Source organism: Delphinapterus leucas, chromosome 7 (assembly GCF_059928025.1).
Source record: "Delphinapterus leucas isolate spDelLeu-1000000601 "Yukka" chromosome 7, BTC_Dleu_Yukka2, whole genome shotgun sequence".
Lineage (NCBI taxonomy): Eukaryota > Metazoa > Chordata > Mammalia > Artiodactyla > Monodontidae > Delphinapterus > Delphinapterus leucas.
Window position 1 is genome coordinate 51,063,567 of NC_143135.1, and position 25,517 is coordinate 51,089,083.

Consider the following 25,517-nt stretch of genomic DNA (forward strand, 5'->3'; position numbering starts at 1 on the left):
CGCTCCCCATTGCTTGCATTACCGCCTGAACCATCCTCTCCCCCCACCCCCACCCCATGTGTGGAAAAACTGTCTTCCAGGAAACTAGTCCCTGGTGCCAAAAAGGTTGGGGACCGCTGCTTTAAAGCATCTCTCTTGGAATCTCCAACCTCTCGTTCAAATCTGATAACTCTCTCTAGTCTGTAGGTCTCCTGCATAGCTGTGGTCCTGGAATACCCCTTAATCATCATTCTGGGACTTATACTCACTTTTCTATGTTAGATTCCCTTGATTCCTGGGTCCATGCCTTCCTATTTCTTTCCTATCTCATTATGGTATATCAAACTACCAAGTTGCCTGAGACAGCATACATGGGAAATAAATCTTTTTGAGATGTCTGAAAATGTCTTTTTTCCCCCTACTTTCATATTTGATTGTTAGTTTTGACTGGGTATAGAATGCTAGGTTGGAAATGATTTCTTCTCAGAATGTAAGGCAATTCCTCCACTTTCTTCTAGCTTCCAATATTGCTTTTGAGAAGTCCAATGCCTTTGTATGCAACTTGTTAATTCTCTTTGGCAGCTTTTATGATATTCTCACTCTACTCAGTGTTCTGAAATTTCATAATGATGTGTTTCTTTTTTAAAATTCATTGTACTGAGTGCTTGATGGGGTTTTTTCAATATAAACATATGTGTACTTAATTTCTGGGAAACTGCTATATTATTTCTTTGACGATTTCTGTCACTCTATGACCCCACATCTGACTATTAGGAGATCCAAAGATCTAAAGGAGAAAAACTACAGGAATTGGAGAGAATAAAATCATCAAAAATAATTATATCAATTCTCTTAAATTTAAATAACTTTTATATTTAAATAAATGTTAAAACTGATCCTCTTATTTATTTTCTACTTCTTCGTTTTAAATTCTTTACTCTGATATATTTTTTAAGTGTCCAAAACTTCTTTTTTGTTCTCTGACTATTCCTTTTTTTTAACAGAACCCTATTCTTGTTTCACTGAGGCAGTATCTTCACTGATCTGAGTTTTCTTCAAATTTTCTTTTGCTCCTACATTGTCTCTTGTGCTCTATCTCTACCCACTGCTCTCTTTTGGAGGGATGGGGGTCTTTATATCTGTTTTCATTTGTTATTCATGTTAGAGGTTTCTCTCAAACATCAGGTGATCTTTGCCTTTTCTTTCATATTTAAGAGTAAGGCACACAGAGAAACATTGTATGAGCAGCAGGGCATGTTAACTTCTAGGCTTCAATGTAACAAGAGAAAATGTCAAGCCGGTTTTTTACTGGGGAGGTTCCCAGATGTCTGTGAGTCAGTTTCTCAGCAAGGAATCTTCTAATCTCCCACCTGAGGAAAATAAACCTGACTACCTATTTCTGGGAGATAAGAACTAGATGGAGCCCTTCACTTAATCCCTGTTTTTAGAATGGCACCTCTCTTACTCTCAGCTAAATTTGGTATTCCCAAAGCCAGGGCCTCTCTGATTTTATTTCTCTAGAGGATAAACCTCCAATGTTCTGCTGAAATAGAGAAAAGATGTGATGGTTTAATTGTTCCTTATATACCTCTGAACTCCTGTTTTCAGCTCCACCTCTCATCCTAACATTCAAGATGCGAAGAACCTCCAATACCTAGGGCTTTCTAGAGTTTTGTATGACAAAACGCCTTTATACAGATTCACATCCCCTCTGTAGCTTTAGCTTTCCGCTTTCCCTGATCCACTAAATCATTCACCATCTGTGCCTTTCCCATCTTGTCTATTCTCTTAGTCTTTGTGAGTTAATACTAGTTTTATGCCATTTCAACGGAGTTTGTAAAAGGAGATAAGGTAAGACATACATGTTCAATCCAATTTATTTTAATCATAAGCCCCCTCATGAAGTTATTGAAAGGACAAAATACAGAATATGAAAGTTTCTGGGAAACATATAAAGTAAAAGTTCAATAATAGTGTTAGTGGTAGCTGTAGTATTCTATGTTTTTCTTTTTTTTATCTTTTTTGTTTGTTTTTATTTTGGTATGCTATTTTTTTTAAATAGCTATTCCAATATAAAGGATTCTTCTCTTTGGGTGCTCTAGGGAAGCACCAAGTTTCATAAATAAAACATGAAAAATATTTACACCATATATATCAAAAGGTGAATACCCTTAATATACAAAGAGCTCCCCCACCCTGCAAAATTGATGAGACAAAGAACCTAGCAGAGAGGGAGCTCAAGATGGTGGAAGAGTAAGACGTGGAGAACACCTTCCTCCCCACAAATACATCAGAAATACATCTACATGTTAAACAACTCCTACAGAACACCTACTGAACGCTGGCAGAAGACCTCAGACCTCCCAAAAGGCAAGAAACTCCCCATGTACCTGGGTAGGGCAAAAGAAAAAAGAAAAAACAGAGACAAAAGAATAGGGGCAGGACCTGCATCGGTGGGAGGGAGCTGTGAAGGAGGAAACGTCTCCACACACTAGAAAGGCCCTTCTCGGGCGGAGACTGCAGGTGGCGGAGGGGGGGAGCTTCGGAGCCACGAAGGAGAGTGCAGCAACAGGGGTGAGGAGGGCAAAGCAGAGAGATTCCCGCACAGAGGATCGGTGCTGACCAGCACTCACCAGCCCGAGAGGCTTGTCTGCTCACACGCCGGGACAGGTGGGGGCTGGGAGCTGAGGCTCGGGCTTCGGTCGGATTCCAGGGGGTTGGCTGCGTGAACGCAGCCTGAAGGGGGCTAGTGCACCACAGCAAGCGGGGAGGAAGTCCGGGAAAAAGTCTGGAGCTGCCGAAGAGGCAAGAGATTTTTTCTTGCCTCTTTGTTTCCTGGTGCGCGAGGAGAGGGGATTAAGAGCGCCGCTTAAAGGAGCTCCAGAGACGGGCGCGAGCCGCGGCTATCAGCGCGGACCCCAGAGACGGGCATGAGACACTAAGGCTGCTACTGCAGCCACCAAGAAGCCTGTGTGCAAGGTCACTATCCACACCTCCCCTCCTGGGAACTGTGCAGCCCGCCACTGCCAGGGTCCCGTGATCCAGGGACAACACCCCCGGTAGAACACATGGCTCACCTCAGGCTATTGCAATGTCACGCTAGGCTCTGCCGCCACAGGCTCGCCCTGCACTCCATACCCCTCCCTCCCCCCCGCCTGAGTGAGCCAGAGCCCCCGAAGCAGCTGCTCCTTTAACCACGTCCTGTCTGAGCAAAGAACAGATGCCCTCAGGTGACCTACAGGCAGAGGCGGGGCCAAATCCAAAGCTGAACTCCAGGAGCTATTCGAACAAAGAAGAGAAAGGGAAATCTCTCCCAGCAGCCTCAGGAGCAGCAGATTAAATCTCCACAATCAACTTGATGTACCCTGCACCTGTGGAATACCTGAATAGACAACGAATCATCCCAAATTGAGGAGGTGGACTTTGGGAGCAACGATATATATATTTTTTTCCTTTTTCTCTTTTTGTGAGTGTGTATTTGTATGCTTCTGTGATTTTGTGTGTATAGCTTTGCTTTTACAATTTGTCCTAGGGTTCTGTCTGTCCGTTTTTTTTTGTTTGGTTTTTTTTTTTGGATAGTTTTTAGTGCCCATTATCATTGGTGGATTTGTCTTCTGGTTTGGTTGCGCTCTTCTTTCTTTTTTTAATTACTTAAAAAAATTTTTTTAAATTATTTTTTACTTCTTATTCTAATAACTTATTTTATTTTCTTTCTTTCTTTCTTTCTTTCTTTCTTTTCTTTCTCTCTCTCTCCCTCCCTTCCTCCCTTCCTCCCTTCCTCCCTCCCTCCCTCCCTCTCTCTCTCTCTCTCTCTCTCTCTCTTTCTCTCTTTCTTTCTTTTCTCCCTTTTATTCTGAGCCATCCGAATGACAGGCTCTTGGTGCTCCAGCCAGCGGTCAGGGCTGTGCCTCTAAGGTGGGAGAGCCAAGTTCAGGACACTGGTCCACAAGAGACCTCCCAGCTCCATATAATATCAAATGGCGAAAATCTCCCAGAGATCTCCATCTCAACACCAAGACCCAGCTCCACTCAACGACCAGAAAGCTACAGGGCTGGACACCCTATGCCAAACAACTAGCAAGACAGGAACACAACCCTACCCATTAGCAGAGACGCTGCCTAAAATCATAATAAGGCCACAGACACCCCAAAACACACCACCAGACATGGACCTGCCCACCAAAAGGACAAGATCCAGCCTCATCCACCAGAACACAGGCACTAGTCCCCTCCACCAGGAAGCCTACACAACACACTGAACCAACCTTAGCCACTGGGGGCAGACACCAAAAACAATGGGAACTATGAACCTGCAGCCTGTGAAAAGGAGACCCCAAACACAGTAAGTTAAGCAAAATGAGAAGACAGAGAAACACACAGCAGATGAAGGAGCAAGGTAAAAACCCACCAGACCTAACAAATGAAGGGGAAATAGGCAGTCTACCTGAAAAAGAATTCAGAATAATGATAGTAAAGATGACCCAAAATCTTGGAAATAAAATGCAGAAAACACAAGAAACGTTTAACAAGGACCTAGAAGAACTAAAGAGCAAACAAACAGTGAAGAACAACACAATAAATGAAATTAAAAATTCTCTAGAAGGGATCAATAGCAGAAAAACTGAGGCAGAAGAACAGATAAGAGACCTGGAAGATAAAATAGTGGAAATAACTACTGCACAGCAGAATAAAGAAAAAAGAATGAAAAGAATTGAGGACAGTCTCAGAGACCTCTGGGACAACATTAAATGCACCAACATTCGAATTATAGGGGTTCCAGAAGAAGAGAAAAAGAAAGGGACTGAGAAAATATTTGAAAAGATTATAGTTGAGAACTTCCCTAATATGGGAAAGGAAATAGTAAATCAAGTCCAGGAAGCACAGAGAGTCCCATACAGGATAAATCCAAGGAGAAACACGCCAAGACACATATTAATCAAACTGTCAAAAATTAAATACAAAGAAAACATATTAAAAGCAGCAAGGGAAAAACAACAAATTACACAAAAGGGAATCCCCGTAAGGTTAACAGCTGATCTTTCAGCAGAAACTCTGCAAGCCAGAAAGGACTGGCAGGACATATTTAAAGTCCTTTTTACAGACAAGCAAAAGCACCACCAAACCAGCTTTACAACAAATGCTAAAGGAACTTCTCTAGGCAAGAAACACAAGAGAAGGAAAAGACCTACAATAACAAACCCAAAACAATTAAGAAAATGGTAAAAGGAACATACAAATCAATAATTACCTTAAATGTAAATGGATTAAATGCTCCAACCAAAACACACAGACTGGCTGAATGGATACAAAAACAAAACCCATATATATGCTATCTGCAAGAGACCCACTTCAGACATAGGGACACATACAGACTGAAAGTGAGGGGATGGAAAAAGATATCCCATGCAAATGGAAATCAAAAGAAAGCTGGACTAGCAATTCTCATATCAGACAAAATAGACTTTAAAATAAACACTATTACAAGAGACAAAGAAGGACACTACATAATGATCAAGGGATCAATCCAAAAAGATATAACAATTGTAAATATTTATGCACCCAACGTAGGAGCACCTCAATACATAAGGCAAACACTAACAGCCATAAAAGGGGAAATCGACAGTAACACAATCATAGTTGGGGACTTTAACACCCCACTTTCACAAATGGACAGATCATCCAAAATGAAAATAATTAAGGAAACACAAGCTTTAAAAGGCACATTAGAACAGATGGACTTAATTGATATTTATAGGACATTCCATCCAAAGACAACAGAATACACTTCTTCTCAAGTGCTCATGGAACATTCTCCAGGATACATCATATCTTGGGTCACAAATCAAGCCTTGGTAAATTTAAGAAAATTAAAATCGTATCAAGTATCTTTTCTGACCTCAATGCTATAAGACTAGATATCAATTACAGGAAAAATTGTAAAAAATACAAATACATGGAGGCTAAACAATACACAACTTAATAACCAAGAGATCACTGAAGAAATCAAAGAGGAAATCAAAAAATACCTAGAAACAAATGACAATGAAAACACGACAACCCAAAACCTATGGGATGCAGCAAAAGCAGTTCTAAGAGGGAAGTTTATACCAATACAATCCTACCTTAAGAAACAAAAAACATCTCAAATAAGCAACCTAACCTTACACCTAAAGTAATTAGAGAAAGAAGAACAAAAAACCCCCAAAGTTAGCAGAAGGAAAGAAATCATAAAGATCAGATCAGAAATAAATGAAAAAGAAATGAAGGAAACAATAGCAAAGATCAATAAAACCAAAAGCTGGTTCTTTGAGAAGATAAACAAAAATGATAAACCATTAGCCAGACTCATCAAGAAAAAAAGGGAGAAGACTCAAATCAATAGAATTAGAAATGAAAAAGAAGAAGTAACAACTGACACTGCAGAAATGCAAAGGATCATGAGAAATTACTACAAGCAACTATATGCCAATAAAATGTACAACCTGGAAGAAATGGACAAATTCGTAGAAATGCACAACTGTCTGAAACTGAACCAGGAAGAAACAGAAAATATGAACAGACCAATCACAAGCACTGAAATTGAAACTGTGATTAAAAATCTTCCAACAAACAACAGCCCAGGACCAGATGGCTTCACAGGCAAATTCCATCAAACAGTTAGAGAAGGGCTTCCCTGGTGGCACAGTGGTTGGGAGTCCGCCTGCCGATTCAGGGGATGTGGGTTCGTGCCCCGGTCCAGGAAGATCCCACATGCCGTGGAGTGGCTGGGCCCATGAGCCAAGGCCACTGAGCCTGCACATCCAGAGCCTGTGCTCTCAATGGGAGAGGCCACAACAGTGAGAGGCCCGCGTACCGCAAAAAACAAAAAAAACAGAGAAGAGCTAACACCTATCCTTCTCAAACTCTTCCAAAATATAGCAGAGGGAGGAACACTCCCAAACTCATTCTACAAGGCCACCATCACCCTGATACCGAAACCAGACAAAGATGTCACAAAGAAAGAAAACTACAGGCCAATATCACTGATGAACACAGATGCAAAAGTCCTCAACAACATACTAGTAAACAGAATCCAACAGCAAATTAAAAGGATCATACACCATGATCTAGTGGGGTTTATCCCAGGAATGCAAGGATTCTTCAGTATATGCAAATCAATCAATGTGATACACCATACTGGCAAATTGAACAATAAAAACTATATGATCATCTCAACAGATGCAGAGAAAGCTTTCGACAAAATTCAACACCCATTTATGATAAAAACCCTCCAGAAAGTCGGCATAGAGGGAACTTACCTCAACATAATAAAGGCCATACATGACAAACCCACAGCCAACATTGTCCTCAATGGTGAAAAACTGAAACCATTTCCACTACGATCAGGAACAAGACAAGGTTGCCCACTCTCACCACTATTATTCAACATAGTTTTGGAGGTTTTAGCCATTGCAATCAGAGATGAAAAAGAAATAAAAAGGAATCCAAATTGGAAAAGAAGAAGTAAAGCTGTCACTGTTTGCAGATGACATGATAGTATACATAGAAAATCCTAAAGATGCTACCACAAAACTACTAGAGCTAATCAATGCATTTGGTAAAGTAGCAGGATACAAAATTAATGCACAGAAATCTCTTGCATTCCTGTACACTAATGATGAAAAATCTGAAAGTGAAATTAAGAAAACACTCCCAGGACTTCCCTTGTCGCGCAGTGGTTAAGAATCCGCCTGCCAATGCAAGGCACAAGGGTTCAAGCACTGGTCTGGGAAGATCCCACATACCGCGGAGCAACTAAGCCCATGTGCCAAAACTACTGAATCCTGTGCGCCTAAAGCCCATGCTCCGCAACAAGAGAAGCCACCACAATGAAAGTCCGCACACCACAAAGAAGAGTAGCCCCCGCTCACCACAACTAGAGAAAGCCCGCGTGCAGCAACAAAGACCCAACGCAGCCAAAAATAAATAAAATTAATTAGAAAGAAAAAAAGAAAACACTCCCATTTACCATTGCAACAAAAAGTATAAAATATCTAGGAATAAACCTACGTAAGGAGACAAAAGACCTGTATACAGAAGATTGTAAGACACTGATGAAAGAAGTTAAATATGATACAAACAGATGAAGAGATATACCATGGTCTTGGATTGGAAGAATCAACATTGTGAAAATGACTATACTACCCAAAGCAATCTACAGATTCAATGCAATCCCTATCAAACTACCACTGGCATTTTTCACAGAACTAGAACAAAAACTTTCACAATTTGTATGGAAGCACAAAAGACCCCAAATAGCCAAAGCAATCTTGAGAACAAAAAACAGAGCTAGAGGAATCAGGCTCCCTGACTTCAGACTATAGTACAAAGCTACAGTAATCAAGACAGTATGGTACTGGCACAAAAACAGAAATATAGATCAATGGAACAGGATAGAAAGCCCAGAGATAAACCCACGCACATATGGTCACCTTATCTTTGATAAAGGAGGCAAGAATATATATTGGAGAAAAGACAGACTCTTCAATAAGTGGTGCTGGAAAAACTGGACAGGTACATGTAAAAGAATGAGATTAGAACACTCCCTAACACCATACACAAAAATAAACTCCAAATGGATTAAAGACCTAAATATAAAGCCAGACACTATCAAACTCTTAGAGGAAAACATAGGCAGAACACTCTATGACATAAATCACAGCAAGATCCTTTTTGCCCCAACTCCTAGAGAAATGGAAACAAAGACAAAAATAAACAAATGGGACCTAATGAAACTTAAAAGCTTTTGCACAGCAAAGGAAACCATAAACAAGACGAAAAGACTACCCTCAGAATGGGAGAACATATTTGCAAATGAAGCAACTGACAAAGGATTAATCTCCAAAATTTACAAGCAGCTCATGCAGCTCAATAACAAAAAAACAAACAACCCAATCCAATAATGGGCAGAAGACCTAAATAGAAATTTCTCCAAAGAAGATATACAGATTGCCAACAAACACATGAAAGAATGCTCAACATCATTAATCATTAGAGAAATGTAAATCAAAACTACAATGAGAGGCTTCCCTGGTGGCGCAGTGGTAGAGAGTCCGCCTGCCGATGCGGGGGACATGGGTTCGTGACCCGGTCCAGGAAGATCCCACATGCCGCGGAGCGGCTGGGCCCGTGAGCCATGGCCACTGAGCCTGCGCGTCCGGAACCTGTGCTCTGCAACGGGAGAGGCCACAACAGTGAGAGGCCCGCGTACCGCAAAAAAAAAACATAAACTATAATGAGATATCATCTCACACCAGTCAGAATGGCCTTCATCAAAAACTCTACAAACAGAGCTTCCCCAGTGGCACAGTGGTTGAGAGTCCGCCTGCCAATGCAGGGGACACGGGTTCGTGCCCCAGTCCAGGAAGATCCCACATTCCGTGGAGCAGCTAGGCCCGTGAGCCATGGCTACTGAGCCTGCGTGTCCAGAGCCTGTGCTCCGCAACAGGAGAGGCCACAACAGTGAGAGGCCTGCGTACCGCAGAAAAAAACCCAAAAAACTCTACAAACAATAAATGCTGGAGAGGGTGTGGAGAAAAGGGAACCCTCTTGCATTGTTGGTGGGAATATAAGTTGATACAGCCACTATGGAGAACAGTATGGAGGTTCCTTAAAAAACTAAAAATAGAACTACCATACGACCCAGCAATCCCACTACTGGGCATATACCCTGAGAAAACCACAATTCAAAAAGAGTCATGTACCACAATGTTCATTGTAGCTCTATTTACAATTGCCAGGACATGGAAGCAACCTAAGTGTCCAGCAACAGATGAATGGATAAAGAAGAAGTGGCACATATATACAATGGAGTATTACTCAGCCATGAAAAGAAACGAAATTGAGTTATTTGTAGTGAGGTGGATGGACCTAGAGTCTGTCACACAGAGTGAAGTAAGTCAGAAAGAGAAAAACAAATACCATATGCTAACACATATATATGGAATCTAAAAAAAAAAAAAAATGGTCATGAAGAACCTAGGGGCAAGACGGGAATAAAGACGCCGACCTACTAGAGAATGGACTTGAGGATATGGGGAGGGGGAAGGGTAAGCTGGGACAAAGTGGGAGAGTGGCATGGACATATATACACTACCAAATGTAAAATAGTTGGCTAGTGGGAAGCAGCCACATAGCACAGGGAGATCAGCTCGGTGGTTTGTACCACCTAGAGGGGTGGGATAGGGAGGGTGGGAGGGAGGGAGACGCAAGAGGGAAGAGATATGGGAATATATGTATATGTAGAACTGATTCACTTTGTTAAAAAGCAGAAACTAACATACCATTGTAAAGCAATTATACTCCAATAAAGATGTTAAAAAAAAAAAAAGAAACCAGCAGAAAATGTGCAATAAATGACATAAAATTCACAGAACAACTACAAATGGCCAATAAACATGAAAAAATATTTAACTTCACTAGGGAGATGAAAATTAAAACAATAAGGTATTTTTCTCTCAACAGACATGCAAAAATTTTAGAGAGTAATAATATCCAGTGATGACAAGGTATGACAATATTCCCAGGGATAATCAAAAACCTAAAAATAAAATGGCCTTCTTGCTAATACTAACCCTACCATTCACTCACTATGTGACTCTGAACAAGTCATCTCCCCTCTCTGGGCCTCAATTTTCTCATCAGTTTTTTTTTTAAAAAAAAAAAGAAAAACTCAAATCATTAAGAGTATTTGACTTGCTTATGGCACAAAGGTGTGAAGAGAAGGGCAACACTGGCCATGAAAGAACCTTGTAAACTTCACAGCTCAATACAATCCTGTAGCATTCGTAAGAAGGAAAATCAGAGTATTCTCAAAAATAAACTGCTTATTGTTGGCTAGACATTCTATGAAATAAACCATTAATTTTCCAAAAAACTACAGGAAGAGAGTTAAAAGGAAGAAATATAGGTTCTGTTTTTACCACATGACTTAAGCCCTCTAATCTCTGTGTTTCAGCTTCTGAAGATCTCTAAAGATTCTATAATTCTGTGACAAAAAGAGAAATGAAACCCTGTACTAAAACAGTTGGAATTTACACTCGCCAGAGTCTCTTGCCTGAAGAGGTTAAGTAGATCACAGGCCAGCTTTACGGAGATATCTAGTTTACTGGTCCATAAAACATTTTTTTAGTGCCCAGCCCTCCCTCTTGGTATATACCAAAGAAATAGCAAAATAACAGCATGATCACATCTCCTTAAAGACCTCTGACAAACCCGCCTTGATCTTATATACAAAACACTGACCCAGAAATACACACTACTAGGTTTTGAACCACAACTCAGACTTTGTACCCCACTTTCTCTATAGAGAGCAACTTGGAACAACAAAATCAAGACTATAGCTTAGGAAGGAAACTCTCAGGGGAAACAACTCCATAGCTCTGTCTGGAGAAATGATGGTAGGAGAAAGAACACCAGCAGATCAAGTAAAACTGTCCTTAAAGAAAATGACAAGAGCTCCCTACTGAAAGAATTAATCAATGAATATTTATTAAGCCCTGACCCATCCCACAAGAACTATGCTACCCTCAGGAATCTTTTCCTTCAGATCTCCTAAGAACAGTCATAGCCATTTATTTAGCACTTAACTTTCACAAATACTATGTGCCAGTCACTCCACTAGACACTTCCATTTAGGTTAGCCAGTTTCTTTCTCAAACCAAACCCATTACTGAGGAATTACTGCCTCCATTTTACAGATAAATAAATTGAGGTTCACAGAAATTCACTTACCCAAAATTGTGGATCACTATTATTGTTGTTATTATGTATTACTATTCTCATTTTAATGATAAGGAAACTGAAGCTCAGACAGTATAAATAACTATTAAGTTATTAAGCAGCAAAATAGGGTTTTGCCAGGTGGTTCTGCTATTAAAGCCCATACTAGTTCTACTACATCCCCTTTCTTGTTTGATACTAAACCACAAAATGAAAGTAAGACTTCAACTCCAATGAGTATGCAGTTAAAAATAAATGACATGTATAGACTCCTTCTTCAGCTCCTTCCAAAATATAAATGTTATCATTTCTGAAAAGCAGTAAAGTAGCAGCATTTACTCCCAGGAAAGTCAAAGGGGAAAGTGACTATCCTAAGATTCCCTAGTCAATGGTAGTACAAAAGAAACCAAGGATAGATGACATTGGTCCAAGGGCTTTTCACTGTCATGATGAAATCATACTCCCACATTAGCCAATCGCAGTGGGCATCCCAATGGATAATCACAAAATAACCAGATGAATAATTTGATTAGCAAATCCTGACATCACCAGCCTCTTCCAGTGCTTTTAATGGAAAGCTTTTCCTGTAAGAGTATCTCTCCCAGGCCATCTGCAATATTCTGACCCTTCAGGCAATGAGACAGGCATCAGGGTCCCCAACTCTGCCTGGCTGATGACCTGAGAAAGGAACAACTGACACTCAATCCTAAATAACTTACTTAAAGGCTTTGTGTGTGCTGGTCCAGAAGCAAGAAACACTACCAGCCTCATAAATTTTGCTTCCTAATAATAATTAAGCAGTCTATCTAGTTTCAGGCCCCAGAAAAGGGAAGAAACCTGGAAGAGCAAGAGAAAAGAAGCTTAATGTTGCAAGGAATGCATCAGAACTCTTTTGTGAGCTGCTAGTGTGGGATTTAAAAAAAAAAAAAAGAGGAAGAAGAAGAATACCCTGTTGCCAGATAGCAACTGCTTCACAAATCAGGTGTCTGAAGCACAGGCTCAAACTGGCTTATTCAAAAGGCCAATTACTAGCAAACACTATGATTGCAGCCTTGCAAGTGCTGCTATTTCGTTCTGTTGTTACTTGCTCAGCCCCAAACAGCCAGAAACAGAAATCAGTTCCACAGGTTTCTATTGCCATCAGCTAACAAAAACTCTGTGCTTGCCCTCATAAGCTGGGGAAAAGAGAGAGAATACCACCCTGTTCAAATTTTAAAACAGTCAAGCCTGGACTAGCTTTGCCACTTACTAGCTGTATAACTTTGGTCAAATCCCTCAGCATCAGTTTCTTTTTTTTTTTTTTAATTAATTAATTTATTTATTTTTGGCTGTGTTGGGTCTTCGTTGCTGTGCGCAGGCTTTCTCTAGTTGTGGTGAGCAGGGGCTACTCTTCATAGTGGTGCGTGGGCTTCTCATTGTCGTGGCTTCTCTTGTTGCGGAGCATGGGCTCAAGGCATGCAGGCTTCAGCAGTTGTGGCATGTTGGCTCAGGAGTTGTGGCTTGCGAGCTCTATAGCTAAGGCTCAGTAGTTGTGATGCATGGGCTTAGTTGCTCCACGGCATGTGGGATCTTCCCGGGTCAGAGCTTGAACCCATGTCCCTTGCATTGGCAGGCAGATTCTTAACCACTGCACCACCAGGGAAGCCCAGCATCAGTTTCTCTCTCTGTATATGAGGATTTTTTTTTTTTTTTTGGCCTCACAGCACATGGGATCTTAGTTCCCAGACCAGGATCGAACCTGCACCCCCTGCAGTGGAAGCGCAGAGTCTTAACCACCAGACCACCAGGGAAAGCCCTGTATCTGTAAAATGGGCATAATACAATGGGCTGTAGGGATGAAATGGACTAAATTGCACATGACTCTCTTAGTCTCCTTGCCCTTCTGAGGAATACCCTTGGTTACAAAGTACCTAACTTAGATTTCAGATCGTTACCCTTTAGAAAAGGGAATATGTTTAATTTCATAGAATATATGAATATTAACTGCAGGATGTTTTCCCTGTCCTTACTCTAGCATCTAATGCAACTATGCACACGATAGGCCCAAGACAATAGCATTCAATAAGGTTTTAACTGCTGAGGAGGATGACTAGCCCCAATCCCTTTCAAGATAATAAGACTTAAGCCAACCTAGATAAACACCTAATTTTCCCTATCTTACAGAGACTTTCCTTCATTCAAACAGTATTTACTGAGCAACTCTGAGGTGCCAGGCCCATTCTGGGTCAATGCAGAGACAAATATGACAACGCTCCAGCCACTACCGAGCTCATGATGCGATGAGGAAGACAAATATCGAAACAGATTATTACAATATAGAAATTGTTAATTTTTGCCTTACAGCTCTAAACCAATTCTTCATTGCCCTACTCTGACTGGATTCTGCAGACTACATTTCTCCTTCCCCAGCTGGTTCACATCAGGTTATGCCAATAGAAGGTACTGGAAGGAGACTACAAGGCTAAGGGAGAAAGAAAGGACTTTTTCCAGTGTTTGGTTTTTCTATAAGGCAGCAAGCAGATCAGCATACAGGGGGACATGGTAGATTTGAAGACAGGGGCTCTCCAGGTTCTGAGGCGAGCGCCCTCTAGGCAGTTTCTTCACCACAGCAATAAGCAGCACATTCCTATGAGTGTATTCCATGCACTCTCCTCAGAATCTTGGCCTTGTGGAGCTCTCTTTTCTTAAGCTTGTAAGTTCCTTCCTTGTTTGCTTTTCCCTCAGCCTTAGGGATGGTAGTCATTTTCTGCAGTCACCACCTCTATTATACCTCAGAGTTCTCTTTTTATCTCTCTTAGTTAACTACTTTTTACCTAGTTAACAATTCTTTATATTAAATTTTACCTGTTTCAAATTAATGGTGTGACTTCTATCACTTCAACCGGACCCTGACTGCTATAAGTAGGATAAATGCTATGATACTGCCCACGGAGTCCAGCCTCCGTATTTTACAGATAAGAAAACTGCAGTTTCAAAGATTGAAAGTAATCTGCTCAAGGTCACACACTTGTAGAACTGAAACTAGAACTCCTATATCCTGACTCTCAATAAATAATAAACATGTATCAAACACTTCTTCTGTGTCCAGGCTCTATGTTGGCTGTTGAAAACACAAGAGATGAATTATAATAAATCCCTGCTCTCAGATGGTCCACTATCTAGACGAGAAGACAGACACTAAAAAAAGAGAAAGTTCTAGGGAGGGGTGACAAACACCAAGACAAAAAGAAATTACTAGCTCTTCGAGGCTAGTAAGAGATGCTTCCTAGGTGGTCTCATTTTACCACACTTTACTCTCTAAGCTGAAGGATTCCTGAGCTGAATAGAAGGTTAACTTGAAAATAAATCTATAACCAAGGCTCAAGAAATGCAAGTAACCAAACAATAAACCTCCACCCTGGGCATAATCAGAAATATCACTAATGGAAAATCCTTCTAGAATAGGAAGCGACACAGAAACAAATTATGAACACTTGTCGTTATTAACTTAGGAGGGAATTGCATTGGCTTTCAAAGGGCAACAAAGGTTTGGAGAAGAGAGGTAATTATACTAAATAAGCTCTGAAGAAAGGCAAGCAAGAATAGAGAGGAGATGCAGGCTGCTTCAGAGAACACTTGCATATTAGGAAGGATATGCCTATGGTGAGCAGATGCTGGCACAGCATGATAGGAAGGGACCCTGGAGCCCTAGACCAGAGAAGAGGCCTGGTTTACCTTACTCTCCAGTTCTAGCTGAATCAAGCTGCCCACTGCTTCCCTCAAAACAACAAGCTCTTTCTTCTTTCTGGGATTTCGCACATACTGTTCCCTCTGCCTACAATGCCCTTCATTTCCTATCTATCTAAAGATCTGACCCTTCTTGTAAAGCACAAATCAATCATCATCTTCACTGTAAAGTTTTCTCCAGTCATTCCCTGTACCCTTGATCTGGGCAGAATGAATCATCCCCTGCTCAGCACTTGTTGTATATCTCTCAATTATAGTACTTTCTTACACTTAATTTCTTACAAATAATGTAATTATTTGTTTGTGTGTCCCTTCCCAACTGGACCATGAGATTCCTAAGCAAGATATTTCCCAGTGTTTATTATTGTTCCTAGTAAGCAGGAGCTCAAAAAGGTATACAGAATTATTCTACTGAATTGTGTAGACAAACTCAACCTTCAAGCCCAAGAATGAATGTATCTTAGAGCCTTAACGTTCCCGGATTCATGATGAATCCCTCTTGGAGTCCAGAACCTTTAAGCTGTACTAGAAACTCAGCTATTTCTACTTGAGAGCTTAAGTATTTCCTTGTGCCAAACTGGCAATGCAACTGTGTATCTTTAGTGCTTCCACTAAAGGAATTAAAGTTTGTTGCAAGTCCGAACACAACAGTTCTTTATCCTCCTCCTTTACATAAATTGGAAAAATAGACTGAGAACTCTAATCAGCTGAAATCTTCCCAGGGAAGAGGACTCGGCTGTTTACTAACAGTTCAAACTACTGCTAATACCCATGTGGCTGGCATATTTTCTCTTTTGGCAGCCCATTCATATTGAGGGAGGAAGTATCATGCACTGCAATCAGAGAGTAGGATTTGGAGTCAAAGGAAGAGAATGAGTCCCAGCTCTGCCACTCTTTATTTTGCCAAGTGACCTTGGACAAGTCATTTAATCTCAGTGAGCTTCAATTTCCCTGGGGGGGAAACAGGAAAAATATTACCTGTCCCACTGGGCTACCATAAGGATCAAATGAGGACTATTCCTTATTGCACTGAATTCTCATCTTAGGAATTAACCTTGTCATTCTGGAACACACAGAGAACTAGGAAGTAAGTAAAAAAAGCATCTTCAAAACCAAAATAACTGCCTCTAATTCTTCACACTTGACTACCAGTAGAGTCCCTGGGGCCTCACTCTTCCTTTAAAAACATATCTAATAAACTCATAATGTGGGAGCACCACAGTTGAAGGCAGGGTTACTATACTGAAAATAATAGTGTTAAGCGAACTGAACATTGAGGGCCTCCCTACAGCCTTCCCCTGCAGCGCCCCCCGCCCCCCAGCTTCCAGACCACTGGCAGCCAGGCCCATAACCTCTAGGAAGGAGACTAGAAGATCCTTCAAGGGAATCTGACCAGCCCTAGTAAAAAGATCTAAAGATACTGACATTGCAGTTGCCCCCCAAATAGCCCAGGCAGATCACCATTATAGTTGAGGTCCATAATCAGTAAGCTCCACCCAAATATTTAAAATTTCCAATCAGCTTTTTAGTATCCCATTTTAAAATACAAACAATCAAGGATTACCAGACATCTGGGGAAAACTCCAGCATGAAAAGCAGAATTCAGATCCTATTTATATCAGAAGAAATTTGAGGATGCAAGTGAAAAGTTATTTGAAAGAAAGCATAACAATTATGCGTATCTTGGCCAAAGTTTACCAATGATTAAAAAATCAGATCAGGAATGGAACAGGACAGAAAGCCCAGAGATAAACCCACGCGCATATGGTCACCTTATCTTTGATAACGGAAGCAATAATATACAATGGAGAAAAGACAGCCTCTTCAATAAGTCGTGCTGGGAAAACTGGACATACATGTAAAAGAACAAAATCAGAACACTCCCTAACACCATACACAAAAATAAACTCAAAATGGATTAAAGACCTAAATGTAAGGCCAGACACTATAAAACTCTTAGAAGAAAACGAAGGCAGAACACTCTATGACATAAATCACAGCAAGATCCTTTTTGACCCAACTCCTAGAGAAATGGAAACAAAAACAAAAATAAACAAATGGGATCTAAGGAAACTTAAAAGCTTTTGCACAGCAAAGGAAACCATAAACAAGATGAAAAGACAACCCTCAAATGGGAGAAAATATTTGCAAACGAAGCAACTGACAAAGGATTAATCTCCAAAATTTACAAGCAGCTCATACAGCTCAATACCAAAAAAACAAACAACCCAATCCAAAAATGGGCAGAAGACCTAAATAGACATTTCTCCAAAGAAGATATACAGATTGCCAGCAAACACATGAAAGAATGTTCAACATCATTAATCATTAGAGAAATGCAAATCAAAACTACAATGAGGTAACACCTCACACCAGTCAGAATGGCCATCATCAAAAAATCTACAAACAATAAATGCTGGAGAGGGTATGGAGAAAAGGGAACCCTCTTGCATTGTTGGTGGGAATGTAAATTGATACAGCCACTATGGAGAACAGTATGGAGGTTCCTTAAAAAATAGAACTACCATATGACCCAGCAATCCCACTACTAGGCATATACCCTGAGAAAACCATAATTCAAAAAGAGTCATGTACCACAATGTTCACTGCAGCTCTATTTACAATAGCCAGGACATGGAAGCAACCTAAGTGTCCATCAACAGACGAATGGATAAAGAAGAAGTGGCACATATATACAATGGAATATTACTCAGCCATAAAAAGAAATGAAATTGAGTTATTTGTAGTGAGGTGGATGGACCTAGAGACTGTCATACAGAGTGAAGTAAGTCAGAAAGAGAAAAATAAATACCGTATGCTAACACATATATATGGAATCTAAAAAAAAAAAAAGGTTCTGAAGAACCTAGGGGCAGGACAGGAATAAAGATGCAGACATAAAGAATGGACTTGAGGACACAGGGAGGGGGAAGGGTAAGCTGGGATGAAGTGAGAGAGTGGCATGGACTTATATATACTACCAAATGTAAAATCGATAGCTAGTGGGAAGCAGCCTCATAGCACAGGGAGATCAGCTCGGTGCTTTGTGACCACCTAGAGAGGTGGGATAGGGAGGGTGGGAGGGAGATGCAAGAGGGAGGAGATATGGGGATATATGTATATGTACAGCTCATTCACTTTGTTATAAAGCAGAAACTAACACACCATTGTACAGCAATTATACTCCAATAAAGATGTTAAAAAAATAAAAATAAAATAAAAAGGTGGAGCAATCAAGAAAAATAAAATAAAATATACAATAGTCTATTAAAAAAAAAATCAGATCAGGGAATTCCCTGGCGGTCCAGTGGTTAGGACTCTGCACTTCTACTGCAGGGGGCCCGGGTTTGATCCCTGGTCGGGGAACTAAGATCCCGCAAGCCACGCAGCATGGCCAAAAAAAAAAAAAAAATCAGATCAGATGGACTTATGCCATCAACCTGATAATAAATAGCTCCTCCAAACTTAATGGTTCATTTTACTGATGGCTATTCACTTCATCAGGGATAAGAGGCATATAGTAAAATAGAGTTTGCTAAGTCTGGCAAGGAGCTATATTGTATCTGCATTTATTTTTCTAATTCTAAAGATATCTGTTGTGTATAGATCTACATAAGGATGGATTGAGTGTCCCAATGAAGGCACTAAAATAAAGAAACCAATGGGTCATAAAAGCATTAAGAGACATCACTGTGCCTACTAATCACTGATGCTACATGTAGTTAGACATCTGTATGTACAAAATTCTAGATGAACCTAGAGAAGGGAAGTCTCTCATCCCATGGCACCTCACCTTCAGAAGTCAGGGAAGACTTCACAGAAAACACAGTAGTTGAGAAGAGTTTTAAAGAAAGAGTAGAGACTGTCAAGTAAAACAGAAGAACAGGAAAGAGTACAGCACAGCAGAAAGACTATCATGGGCCACAACATACATGAGGATGGAGAGGTTAAGAAGCTGCAAACAATGCAGTGTCACTAGAGCACAGGCAAGAGCAGTAGGAGATGAGCAGAAATCAGATCAAGGAAGACCTTGTATGTTATACAAGGAATTTAGACTCTAACCTGAAGGCAACTTGGAGCCAATGAAGAGTTTTAACAGCAAATTAAGATGATTAGATTTGAATCTAGGAAAAGATCATTCTGATGATGATATAACAGATTTTGGGGGTGGGAAAGGGAAGGTTGGTGGCTACAACCTTCCAAGCTATGTACTAACTGTTCCTAAAAGGCAACTCTCATGCTTACAAACGCTCAGTTTACTGTGAAGCAGATTATTCTACCTCTAAGAGACCAGTAGCTACCAGAGACACTCTAATGATCCCCCTGAGGAATGTAGCATCCCACGGCCTCCACCACCAGGTTCTTTCTTTTTCTCCCCTAAGGTCTTCTTTAAAGGCACAAAGATTGTGTTATGTTACCTTGTATCAGAGTATGTCTCTCAGCCTGGTTTTAAGGAAGATATGCATCAACCCCAAGCCCTCACCTCCCAATTCCCAAGCCCTCACCTCCCAATTCCCAATGACTAGGGCAATTTTCTGCCATTTCTCAGAGCTATATTAAACTAACACATAGATACATGAGAACACACACACACTCATACACACTCATTTGTATACATGTCTGATTTTCCCACGTACACTCCCTCAAGGAGATGGGAGGAAAGATGGAAAGGAATATTTAACAAGCACCAACTTAATGCTTGATTCTTTCCTCATTTCTCTCATTTAATCCTCACCACAACTTTGAGCACAGCAGATATTTATATTCCCAGTTTTAGAGATGAAGAAACTATGTCTCAAAGAGAACAAATGATTTACCCAAGATCACAGAGCAGGTATAAGGCAAAGCTGAGATTTGAAGCCACATGTCTATGGGTTTACCAATGCTTTTCTACTACACCTCACACTAGGTTTCCCTGTACCTTATTTTAGTCATTACTAAATCTCCACTTAGTCGTTGAATTGCATTATACTGAGCCACTCAATGAACAGATCAACAACCTAGAAAAACAACCAAACAGAAGAACCAGGTGCAAATGGAAAACTTGGACAATAGACACAGGTGGCAAAAAGACAGAAAAGAAAGAAGAAAAGACGAGAAGAGGAAAAGGAAAAGGAAAAAGAAAATAAGCAGCAGCAGCAACATCGATTCCAACAAGCTCTTTGGAGCCCTAGCTGATACTGGCAAGTACAGAAATAGCCAAAACTCATGTTGACAGATCTCCATTTCTAAATCTCGTCTCCTCAGCCAGCCCCAGCAGAGTGCCTGTTAAAATACAGCCTAGTCAGGCACACATCACAAATGAATTCCATTAAGCAGATGCAACCTCTCCCTGAGGCCTTCTCACTCTTACAGAACCACCAGGAACTGGAGAAAGCTTTTTTTCTCCATCTGAACTACTGTCTACAAGCCCTTGGTGGTAAAGGGAAATTGGATTTGAGAAGAAGATGGCTTGTTAAAGAGCCTAAAACCTAAGGTGGAAAAGGAAGCAATTCACTAAAACCAAGCATTCCGAAACAGAAACTTTCTCTGAGGTGACAAAGAGTGCTGTCATAGTTATGACTTGCCCTCTAAACACAGGGTCCCCAAAGCACCTCATAGGAGGGGCAGAAGCCAAGACTCATAGACTAGCTCTACCTGCACTGGTCCACAGATATCATCACAGGTTCATACTAACACTACAGATTTTTCTAAAGCAAGAATCACTTGTTTGCAACAACTGTGCTCGGTCATGGAGATTTCACTATAGAAGTATTTTGTTATGGAAAAAGAGTACTATTGTATCAATTAGATCCTAAATATAATAAGGGGAGAAAGAAAGGAACCTAAAGGTTAAATAAGATAATGGGGGACTTCCCTGGTGGAGCAGTGGTTAAGAATCTGCCTGCCAAGGCAGGGGACAAGGGTTCAAGCCCTGGTCCAGGAGGATCCCACATGCCACACAGCAACTAGGCCCATGCGCCACAACTACACTCTAGAGCCCTCAAGCCACAGCTACTGAGCCCCGTGCCACAACTACTGAAGCCCGCAGCCTACTGAAGCCCACACGCCTAGAGCCCGTTCTCCGCAACAAGAGAAGCCACCGCAATGAGAAGCCCGTGCGTGCACTGCAACGAAGAGTAGCCCCCGCTTGCCGCAGCTAGAGAAAGCCTGCGCTCTGCAAAGAAGACCCCACGCATCCAAACATAAATAAATAAATTTATTTTAAAAAAAAAGAAAAAGATAATGTAAGTAAAGAGTCTAGAAACTGAGCTGGCACAAAGTAGACGTTTAACCAGTGTCTGCTCAAGTGAACTGAAAAAGACAAATTAGCATTTGTTTAGTATCTGCTGATTAATAAAAATAACCTAAACAGCTTTTGTATACTTTACCTTGCTTAATCCATAAAATAATTCAGAACAAGTGTTAATCATCCTCATTTTATATATAAGAAGAGAGGTTCAAAAAAATTAGCAATTCGGTCATTTAGTTATTAAGGGACAAAAGTTGTGATTTGTTCACAGTATCAGAAAGTTATAAACTGAGCAAAAAAATAATAATGCCATCTCATATTTGCTTTAAAGTTTTTCACTGTACAATGAAACATGTGGAGGTAAACAGTGGGCTGGGAAATGGAATACCTGAGTCCTAGACTTAACTGTGCCAAACTGGTATGCAGCTTAAATGAAGTCTCTTTCTTCCCCTTTCTGGATTTTAATTTTCTCACCTAACTCAACAGCGGTACAACACTTAAAGATGAGTTATATTATCTTGAAATTCCAGGAATATTGTATATACAATCGAGACTCTTTACTGGACAAGAAATGCTCCCCTATTGCCCAGTATTTACTCTACTCTCCCTGGCCACACGTTCAGGATTAACAGCTTACCTCTACCTGTCCATCAGCCATTCGTAAGCCAGAAGCATCCTTTACGGTACAGCTCCCCACCTGTGCTGGATGCTTCATTAAGTGTAAAGCTGATACTATAGTTTGCTGGAAGCCTGGTGCACAAATGTTGCCTGGAGATGAATAAATCATTCCAGTTGTGTTGGGTTGCAATTGTAAGGATAGCAGCTGTGGCTCTGAAAACAGATGGTCTTATAAGGATGGAGGACTTGGCTCCTATCTGATTTTCCTAAGGCAAGCAGGTTTGGGTCAGCAGGAAGCCTGGCCGGGAAGTGCCGGAGTAGAGCTAGCATTCAGTGATGAGGAAAGATGACAGAAATGCACAGGTAGTTTCTTTCCATAATAAATGAATATATCAGAGGCTGCAATTACCAGAATCCCAAGCCCTTACTTTTGTACCTACTCATCAACTTCTAAATCATTTTCTTTTCAGTCCAACACTTTCTTCCTTGATTTTTCAATACAAAGGTGAGTTCAGGGAGAATGCCTAGCAGAGCCCAGGCACAAGAATAGAACTTTAAGATCTGCTGACTAGAACAACTTGATAAAACAGAGTAAAATAACTTGAAAAAACAGAGAAAAACGAACTGAATTTACCAGATGATAGTGGAATGAGTGTCTAATGACACAGCTGATAATAGTAGATGTGCAGTAAACATATATTTAATAAAGTAATGTGCCAGGCAACATTCTAGGTGTTGTACACATATTGTCTTTTAATTCTCAAGACACTCTTTCTTTTATCTCCATTTTGTATATAAGGAAATTAAAACTCAGAAAAGTCAGGTACTCTGCCCAGTCACACAGCAAATTAAGTGACAGGTGTCAGAAATGACCCCCCAGGGCTAAATGATTCCAAAGCTCTATGCATTGTTTGTCAACCTCCTGTCCAACCAATAGTGGCCTTCTTGAGGTTCCTCAAACACAGCTAGCAGACTCCTACCTCTGGACCTTTCTGCTTGCTATTTCCTCTACCTTCGCATCTTCTCAACGTTTTCTACTCTAGATCATTCAGGGCTCTTCTCAAACGCCATCTCTTCAGAGAAGCTTTTCTTGATCATCCCCCACAACATATACTGTTCCCTTACTTTGCTTTATTTTTTTATTATGACACTAAAATTGTATTATTTATTAGTTTATTTGTTTGCTTACTGTCAGTCTCTCCCACTAGAATGAAAGTTTTTTGGTTTTTGTTTTTTTTTTTTTGCGGTACGCAGGCCTCTCACTGTTGTGGCCTCTCCCGTTGCGGAGCACAGGCTCCGGACGTGCAGGCTCAGCGGCCATGGCTCACGGGCCTAGCTGCTCCGCGGCATGTGGGATCTTCCCGGACCGGGGCACAAACCCGTGTCCCCTGCATCAGCAGGCGGACTCTCAACCACTGCGCCACCAGGAAAGCCCCTAGAATGAAAGATTTTTGAGGACAAGGACTTTTTCTTGGTCACAACTGTATCCCCTGTGCTTAGAACAGTGACTAGTACATTGCAGGTGCTCAACAAATATTCAGTGAATCAATGAATGAATCCTGTGATCAAAATCACAGAGCTCTAGAATATTAGTGTAAAAAAGTACTTGTTACAGGGCTTCCCTGGTGGTGCAGTGGTTGAGAGTCCGCCTGCCGATGCAGGGGACACGGGTTCATGCCCCGGTCCGGGAAGATCCCACATGGCGCGGAGTGGCTGGGCCTGTGAGCCATGGCCGCTGGGCCTGCGCGTCTGGAGCCTGTGCTCCGCAATGGGGGAGGCCACAACAGTGAGAGGCCCGCGTACCACAAAAAAAAAAAAAAAAAGTACTTGTTACATAGCATAAGGAGCACTGGCTTTGCAATCAGGCAGATGTGGGTTCAAGTCTCTAACTGACTATGACTGTGTGACTTTGGACAAGTCTCTAAACTTCTTTAATTTTATCTGTAAAGTGGGTATAAAAAAATAAGGCCCATAGATCTATTATGATGATTAAATCCAATAAACACATGAAAATGTTTTATGCAAACTATAATGTGTTATGTAAATATATGATGAGAAATTATGACAATGAGAAAAAGTTTAGAGACAATCTAGTCAAGGCTTTCACTTCAGAGATCACTCTAAGGCCCAAAAAGGTAAAGTGAACTGTCCAATGTCCCACAGTTATTTAGAACAGAAAAATAATTAGACTCTAGGTCTCCAGGCAACCAAGCTGGGACACCTGCCATTACCCCCCAAACTAGTTGACCTCTGGTACTCCACTTTCTCTTGATTCTTCTTGTACTTCACTGGCTGATCCTTTGATCTTCTCAACCCTACCCCCGCCCCACCACCACCTAGGTCAGCGTGTCCAGAGCTCAAATGTCAGATCTCTTCTCTGCTCTATCTATACACATTTCTTGGGTGATCACATCTACTCCATGACTTTACATATACTAATGATTTCCATTTCTGACCTGGACTTCTCTGAATTCCAGACTTGTATATCCAACTGCCTACCCAACATCTCCTTTTGGTTGTCTTACAGCCATCTGAAATGTAATATGTCTAAAATCAAACACTTGACCCCCCTCTACAAACCTGCACCTGCCAGCCTTTCCCATCTCTGAAAACAGCAACTCCAATCTTATAGTCACTCAAGTCAAAAACCTTCCATTGACTATTTTCTTAATCTCATAATCCTCAATCTACCAGCAAATTCTGTCAGCTCTACTTTCAAAACATATCCTGATTCCAACAATTTCTTACCACCTCTACTGCTACCACACTGTCTCAAGTTTCCTTTATCTCATTCCCTAACTCTTGTTAGAGCTTCCTATCTGATTCCCCTGCCTCTGCCCTTGCCCTATCCATCCCCTATCCCTCTCTCCTCAGAAGCCAAAATGATCCTTTTAAATTCAATTAGAGCATGTCACTCTACTCTGTTCGAAATCCTGCAATGGTTTCTCATCTCAACCAGAATAAAATAAAGGTTATTACCATGGGCTACAAGACACCATGTAATCTGGATCCATTCTACCTATCTGATCTTACCCACTACCACTGTCCTCTTTGCTCATTACACTTCAGCCACACTGCAGTAAAATTAAATTTTAACACCAACATTCATGTTGTTTGGGAACCACTCTGAAGTGGCCAAAAGCAAAGACCAAGAATATGCAAGCACTGGACTCCTTAATGTGAACAGCAGGAACATTCTTTC

General features: G+C 40.9%; 1 protein-coding gene and 1 non-coding gene across 6 annotated transcripts in view; one reads left to right on the forward strand and one right to left on the reverse strand.

The window, feature by feature from the left end:
• The window catches only part of FAM168A (family with sequence similarity 168 member A), a 202,009-nt gene that overhangs the window by 114,708 nt on the left and 61,784 nt on the right, over positions 1–25,517 (reverse strand). The gene's annotated exons all lie outside the window — the stretch shown is intronic.
• Positions 18,759–18,831, forward strand: TRNAR-UCU (transfer RNA arginine (anticodon UCU)). The gene has a single exon. It is a non-coding gene; the product is annotated as a tRNA-Arg (tRNA).